The 8,670-nt window shown below is 34.1% G+C and overlaps 1 protein-coding gene across 1 annotated transcript in view; it reads left to right on the top strand.

Annotated features, from left to right (window-relative positions):
• SESN1 (sestrin 1) overlaps positions 1-8,670 on the top strand; it is a 98,872-nt gene that overhangs the window by 30,505 nt on the left and 59,697 nt on the right. The gene's annotated exons all lie outside the window — the stretch shown is intronic.

Below are 8,670 nucleotides of genomic sequence, written 5' to 3'. Positions count from 1 at the left end.
TGCACCGGGAGCCTGACGTGGGATTCGATCTCGGGTCTCCAGGATCGCGCCCTGGGCCAAAGGCAGGCGCTAAACCGCTGCGCCACCCAGGGATCCCCTGCCCAATACATTTTAATGTGAGTTAAATACGTTTCTGAAAAATACCATACAACTTGAAAACATGAGAGTAGAATCTAGTAGGTTTGGAGAGGAAGTGAGAGGGAGTTGGATGCAAAGAATAAATTAAAGAGAAACTAGAACCAGAATATCCTACTGTCTCCATCTTCACCCAGGGATCAGGTAGGAAGGGGGTTTCTTTCTGCAGAAAAGGAAGAAGAAGGAGCACCACATAACCATTGGTGGTAGAAGTGAGGACTGGTACCTAAAGCATCAAAAGCATATCCCACTGGGTAAAGGGGTTTGTTCCATAAATGTGCTGGAAGAGCTCTTCTACTTTGGGGGAAGAAAATGAAGTTTAAACTTACCTCACACTAACAAATAAAACTAATTTGATCTCTAGTTAGGGAGGGTCCTTTAAAGCATAGAGATAAGAGAAGAAGCTTTTAACAGAAAAGATAGTTTTAATTGTGTAAAAATTAAATACACCCAAAAGTACTATAAAATTAAAATATCAACCACAAATTGGAAACAAAAGTTGAATCACATAATAAAAAAGTTAATATTCTTAATGTATTAAAAGCTCTTAAAAATCAGTAAGAAAAATCAAAAGACAAAAATAGATCAGTTATAAGTAAAATTGCTGCCAAATCTGCAAGAAGGTCAAATTCGCAATAGAAGAAAAATTTTAAGTGATTTTTTTTTCCCCTACTACATTAGCAGTTTTTTAAAAGGGATAATCTTCATGTAGGTCAGGATATACTGCATGTAAATTTATGTAAGATCATTATTCTTTCAAATCTTTTTATTCAGCAATTTCATTTAGAACAAAAATAGTGTTTCTTTACAGAAGATCTCTGAGTTCTTTAATTATATTTTTAAAGGATTATAAAAATCAGATATAAAAAAATCTTTTACAACTTGTTTATATTTGAACTTTAGACTATATTCTATTAAACTAAGAATATTAATGACCTTATTCCTTCTTACCTCTCAATTTGGGGGGTTTTTAGTCAAATTATTATTTTATAATCTTAATACTTTTGAAATTTAAATTCTATTCCAGGAACAAAACTTTAAGAGTTAATTTTATTTCTGTATTTAGGTGAATTTGTGGTTCATCATTGATATAAATAATTAAAAAAATAAATTGAGAATAACTTAGAATTATATGCAGAGAGTTTTAGGACACCCCTCCACGCCCACTCCTAAAAAAAAATCCCTAAGGAAAAGAATAGAAACATCTTGCTGGTAACATTAAAAATAGAAAAATTGACAAGGGAAAAGTGGGGCAAGAGATAATCCTAAAATAAAGATGAAAACTACTAAAACTGTACAAAGTAATTTTGCCAATAAAAGAAATGCAAAGCAAATTTTTCATCACATTTGAGAAAATTAGACTTCGTAATAATAAATGGCCACAAAAAACTCACAATGACAGTCTATAATTAATCAAATTTGATACAGACAAAAACATGATAGATGAATCAAGTCTTCATTATAAGATTCATGGGCAAATAATTTATTTCAGTGAAAGTAACTTAAGAAAACTGAAAATAGAAAAAAAATTTGTTATAATGTATACTTGATCATAGAATTCAGTTGCTTCAGAAAATACATTCTAGATGAAATTTATTATTGCCATAATTAATAAGAACTCAGAAATATGGAAGCCAAAGCATTAATTATGCTGGGAAGTGGGATACATCACCCTCTGCCTTATTGTCTGAGTTACCCTCCCAGGCCATTATTTACTGGCAATATAATTTTAAGTAATTTGTTTTGATTTTTCTCTGAGCCTCAATTTCTTTATCTGTAAAATCTGTCTAGGCTTCATTCTGACTCATAAGATACGGTGATAATTAAATGAGAAAATGAAATAAGTTGTGTAAAGTACCCAACACAGGGCCTAACTACCATTGGATGAAGTACTCAATAAATGTTAAATAACATTACTTCCAAGTCACCCCTTATCCCCAATCTCCTGAAACACACAATAATAAATATCTGATGAGTGGATGAACAAACGAAAGAATTAGAAACATATCCTGTCTCCTCTCAGAACAGCATACATAATGTTAAGGTTTCCTATAAGATAACCATTGGTGGTAAGGATGTACAATGAAGGCTAGATACACTATTATAAGTAGTTTTTTTAAATCTCAGCTATGTAAAAATATAAGAAAAAAGCTAGAAGTAAGTATACCATATTAACAGTAGCTTTCTCTGAATGGTAGAATTGTGACCAATTAATTGATCTATTCCTATAAAGATATAATATTGATCTATGTCTATAAAGATATTATATCGTTATAGGAATAGATAATTTTCTGTTTTCTCACAGCAAAACTGTTAGTTTTATATTAACAAAAATTATCTTACAACTTCCTTAAATATTTCTGAAATTTACAGGAGGATACATTTCATTCATTGATTTATTCAACAAGTATTTACTGAGCAATTGCTAAGTCCCAAACACTATTCTGGACCAAGGGGGTGAAGCAAAAATCAATAGGCAAAAATCCTGTCTGTGGAGTTTCCATTCTGAGATGTTACAGCTATCTGTGTGCCTTTTTTTGAAACTCCTCTTCCACATCTTTCCTCAAAACTATTGATGTCACTTTGGTGATTCATTTTTATCTTGTATTCAGTTACAGAGAAAAAGGAAACCAGTAACTGTGATTACCAGACTCTGCAATTTTACAATTCTTCTAATGTTTTTCATACCTTAGAATCCTATCTTTAACATAATAGTCCAGTGTAAAAGGTGATAAGAGGGACCCAATTTAAACATTCCGTGAAGGGTAACATTTTTTTTTCTTTCAAAGAGTCAATTCACATAGTGTTACTCAATACACAATGTTGCAGCTTATCCAACTCCCTTAATGTTAAAAATAATCAGCTGATTTGTTACATTATCACTAAAGTTGGCACCGTTATAGTCTGACTCAGTTCAAATGTTCAGTAAATAAAGAACTTTTAAATCTTTCTAATTTTCTTTGAAACTTTATGGAACCATGCTATTTTGTAAAACCAACTCTGAAGCTACTGATCCAAAAGCATTTTTTTTTTTTCAAAAGCATTTTTAAACCACTGTGAAACTAACTCCAAAATGAGTTCCTCTGTGTCTTAATAGGTTTCCTGTTTGTTCCAGAAGTTAGTTTGCAAATCAGTTATTTTGGACTCAGCTTTTATTTTTGTGAATAAGCAGTATTAATACTTGGTGATTAGCTTTCAGGATCAGCTTACAAAAAATATATTTAGCCCATTCTTATTTGAAGTTATGCTAATTGAACAATTTTACCCTAACAGATTACTGCTTATAATAATATTACTTTAGAAACATGTATTTTAAGTAACACATATCCTCTATCTATGCAGTAGAAGCTGGGTGTTTTGTTTTGTTTTTTGTTTTTTGTTTTTTCTTCTTGCCTTCTCATTCCAGACTGGGTTCCAGGGACTAGAAAGAAGATATAGAAAGAAAGGGAGGCTAGTAGTGAGTAATTATTTGTTGGCACCAGCATTTTATTAATTCTCCATGCTTACTAAGAGAAGGTAGCTCTCATGGGAAGTTGCTTTTCCTTTGGTAAAACTGGAAAACAGAACATTTGTCCTTAGGCTTAGAGAAATTGGTTAAGGATTGTGTAAGTCTGGTTTTGTGATTTGGTTGATGGGAGGGAACTTCTGCTGCTTGCCCATTTGAATAAATAGGTTATTTGAAAGTTGGAGACTGCTTTGTTGTTTGTCTATTTCTCTTAGGAAGCTAATTTCATCAATTTTTAAGTCTATTCCAAATAACTTTATTCCTCTTATAATACTTTTTATATATTTAAGGTCTACTTTTAATATTTATCTCTTTCCTTTAGCCAAATGGTAAATCAATAACTCACTATAAATTGAAATTTTTTTTTCAGTAACTAAAAAAAAATTCCATATGTCTTTTCTAAGCTTGGAATGTGTTTATTGCTATATAACTGGTGCTACTGCAGACAGACACCACCTCTGCTGATAGTACAGTTGGTGAGTCCTTGAGGAGCTCCCTGTTGGGCTGGTTATTACTCTATTTGAGGGCACATTTAGATTTGAAGTTACTCCCTTCCACTGGCTGTCTCTATCATGTGATGAGAGCAAGGTTGTGACATGCCACAAAACCTTTTGTAAATTGAAAAGGTAGTTAAGTCAGATACCTGATAACCAGTTGGCCAATAATTTTACTTCATATACAATTTTAAAAATCAGTTATCACCTTTCCCTTATTCTTGTTTTTGTTTGTTGTATTTTCCAACACTGTTTTATTTACAAATCTTCATTTTAGATTTTTTCTTAAAGCTGTTACCTAGGTTTCAAGTCAAAGTCAGACATGTAGTTTTATTTACTGCCTCTTCTCAGGGTATTTATGTTTGTTTTGACATTTGATTCATGTGATGCAATCTTCTTGAAAACTTTAAAATTTTTATGTAAGTTAACTTCCTTTCAGTTCTATGTTATTAAAATATATGTTAATATGTAATTTAGTGCAATATATGGGATATATCAACATATACTATTATGTAATATATTAACATAAATAATATTTGCTGTCTTCCTTTTTTATTTCGTTTCTAAGATTTATCTATTTATTTATTTATGTGAGAGAGGGGGGGGGGCAGAGACACAGGAGGAGGGAGAAGCAGGCTCCATGCCAGGAGCCTGATGCGGGACTCATTCTCCGGGCTCCAGGATCGCGCCCTGGGCCAAAGGCAGGCGCTAAACCACTGAGCCACCCAGGGATCCCCTGTCTTCCTTTTTTAATACCACTTTTTCCTACTCTGATGTGCCAAGATATTTTCCAGGTCTTGCAGAGATTGTCTGTTATTCATTCAATCATTCAGATATACATACATTCTACAAATGTTTGTTGAAAGCCAGCTTTATGCACAAAAATGTGCTAAGCAGAAGGGATACAGATACTATGTTCCCAGCCCCTCTCCTCAAGAAACAGGGGCTCATTAGTGGAGGAAATAGAGGTAAACAGTTAAAATGTTTTAAGTGCTTTGCTCTCTCATTTTTTACAGCTTTCAATTTCATAAATTGGAATACGATCACAGCCTGGGATCCATGGCTGTATATCCGTGAAGTAAATATTTGACAAGCCATGACTTGATTCTGTTGCCTTGCCTTAATTACATGTAAATTTTGAATTATGTGACTAGTGATTAGGGTTTTATTTTGTATTTGCAGAGTTTTCCATTAATAATTAATGTCCCTTTTGTAGAACATTCCTATTTGTATGTCAGCAAATGCAAATTTCCTTCATTTGCCCTATAACCTCTTTGGTACGCTAAGAAGTTGATTTCCTTTTTATTGATGGTACTATTTTTTCATGTTTTAAATTGGAACATATCTTACCTCATGAAGCTTTAAATTTTTAAATTTCTCTTAGATGAAGTGCTGTTATCTAACACATATTTGGAACCATACCACTGCCAATCCTACACCAGTTGTAGTGTCCTTTTCAGTATGATTTTCTCTTGTACCTTGTAGTGAAATATGCAGTTTTCTCACCGAGAATAAATGCAGCATACCTTCCTAGAATTTAAAATGGAATGGGCTTTGGAGGAAGAAAGGAAGGGCAGCTCTGGTGAGGAGATAGGTAATTTAACTGGTAAGTAATTAAAGACATTTTCGGTTAAAAAAGAAGCATGCCTATATTAAAGACTAAGGTACAAAATTTGATATAAATAATTGTCCTACTTGTGGCCAGTTACTCTTGGCCTGGTCACCACTTTATTCCCTGTGGAAGTTCTCTCCCCTTGGAGATTAAAAGTGCCTGCCTCTGTGGAAAGTTTTGAGGGGCCCTTCCTATCTGATCTTATAAATTTGTATGTGTTAAAGGAAGAGCCTACAGAAGGTGGCTGTCTCTCAGATCATAGCTTTATTTCCTTGGTAGTCACTAAATTTTAACAGCAGAGAAGAACCTTGAGAAGTAGTCCTGCCAGTTGATGACTAAACCCAGTGGAACATACTGATGGTACAGATGTCAAGTTAAATAGGCAAGGTCAGTGGAAGAATATTTCAGGATGGTGGATCCACAGATCACTCCTCTGTGGCAAACTGCCTATATTACCTATAAGCAGAGCCATTTGGGGGTGGTTAAAGTTTATTTAGGTCTTTATGATCTTACAAGACAAAAGATTACATGGGGTTCATTTATGAAGGACGTTTTTCTTGCCACCGTTCCAGTGAATGTTAGAGTAAAAATATTAATTAGATTTTTTAAATCTTGTAAATATAATATGTTCTACTTCTTGTGGTCTGGTGTGTGAATTACTGAATGTTTAGGCATTGGTGTTTCTTTTAGAACAAAAGATAGGATACATCTTTTTCAGTCCATACAGATTCAAAAGCAAATTCTTATTTTCATTGAATTCTTCCTCATGCCTCATATCATGCCTCACATTAACTTGTTTATTTAAGAGACATTTCTTATCTACTCCATGCACTAGGGAAACAGATAAAACAAAGGCCTGACTCTTGAGCTCACAACCAGAAGGGAGATAGACCGGTAAACAGACAGTTTTAATATATAGTGATAAGTCCTCTGAAGGAAGCTTCTGCTCAGGACTTTGAACGTTTGGAAATAAGGCAACACAGGAAGTAAATGATCAAGAAAGACTCTGTAGAAAAAGTAAAAGCCTCAACTGGCTCCTGAAGCCTGAGAAGTAACCAATGAAAGAGGTGGAAGATATGGTGCTCACTCCAGTCAGAGATTAGCATGCACAAAAGCACAAAATCATGAGAGTTACCATGTCTGAGAAACTGTAGGTTGAACTCAGTATGATTGGAGAGGTAGGTAGAGACAAGATCCAGATGGGAATTGTGTGCCATGTGAAGAATCTGGATTTTATTTTGAAAGTTAAGAAGACCCTACAAAGGATTGTAATATCATAGATATGCAATTTAGAAAGATTGCTTCAGTGTGAAAGTGGCATGGACAAAGAGAAAAGAGGCTGCCTGCCTCTTTTTTTGTAATCCAGGGGAAATATAGACAAAGGACTCCTCTGATAGGGTTGGGGATGAGGGTAAGGAAACAGATTTGACAGTTTTTAGGTTGTGAAATATTCAGAACTTGGCAAGAGATTAGTAAAGGGGACATGGAAGCCTAGATAAGGATTTGCAGGTTTCTGCAACTGGATAACTACATGTATGATGAGGCCTTCATGGAGAGAATATAAAAAGAAGTACTGTAGTGGCATGACGAGGAGAAAGCTCATGAGTTTGGCTTTTAGTGTGTTAGATTTGAGATGGCTATGGGGATAACAAGGTGAATTATACTAGCTACCTGGATAAATGGGTCTCAAATTCATGAGAAAAGCCTGGGATGTAATTATAGCCTTGATCAGCATTCATTGCTGAAGTCATGCAAGAGTGAGATCACCAGGGAGAAGATAACACAATAAAAAGAAGACTAAGAATGGATAAAACAGTGGAGAGTATCTATTTATAAGAAAACAGCAGAGGAAGAAGAATCCATAAAAGATTGATATTGAGTGGCCAGAAATAGAGGATGAAACCTGAAAGAAGATACTATCCCAGATACCAAGGGATGAGAGACTTCAGAAAAGAATTGGTCATCACTGTCAATTGTGGAAGAAGTGAAGTAAGACAAGACCTTTATGGTATCAGTGCCTGAAATGGAAGTAAAAAAAAAAAAACGAAACAATGGGCCAGTGTTTGATAGACCCAAGAAGAGGAAAACTCTAAAATAGCCAACAGGTATTCATTGGAAAATACAGCAGGCCAATTTGCAAACAATAGCTGAAACTGGATGGAATTTTGTGCATCTCAGAAATAGGTAAGTGCAAAAGGTCTACCATAAGAAGAACCAAATAGGCTGGAGTGATATAGCTTTTATGAACTCTTAAAACTGACCTCTGTGTGACTTCCTTCCAGGACATGGCCCTATTTCAAGGAATAATTAATAGGAGTGGAATAAAAATGTGCAGAATAGGGACAATAGAGATGAAAGGAAAAGAAAGTCTATGGCAGAGGAGAATGCAGCTCAAGAAATTGCAGAAAGCAAACTGCTATAGTTTTGAATACTACAAAAAACAACAGAAAACGGAATTCTGTGAAGTTAAAAAAACCTCTGCTGGCCCTATCTCATTCAAAAGGTTCAAGAAAGCTAATTTTGCATAAAAATGAGCAATATACAAAGTTATAATGAGAAAAAGAGGATAAAAGTTGAATAATATCCACAGAAAATGAAAGCATGCTTAAAAGATTAGTCAAATACTATAGCCTACTATTTTGAAAAAAGTTAAAAGGCATTAAGAAAATGATACAAGTAAAAAACCACAAAAATCAGAATTAGAGAAACTCAGAAGCGAGGTAATATAACTCAGCAAAGGATCAGAAGTAAAAGAAAAAAAATCATTACAAGAAATGGAGCCTAGAAGGAGCACACGTCCAAATAAATAATGTCATAAGAGAAATTGAAGATAGAAAAGAAGAAAACTTTAAAAATAGAAAAGTAATAGCAAAAAAATTTAAAACAATTTTTGTGGAGTGACATATTAAGGATAAGCAGAGAAG

The sequence above is a fragment of the Canis lupus genome, chromosome 12, assembly GCF_003254725.2.
Source record: "Canis lupus dingo isolate Sandy chromosome 12, ASM325472v2, whole genome shotgun sequence".
NCBI classification, from domain to species: Eukaryota; Metazoa; Chordata; class Mammalia; order Carnivora; family Canidae; genus Canis; species Canis lupus.
Note: the sequence above shows the minus strand (reverse complement) of the source record. Positions and strands in the feature narration are given on the sequence as shown.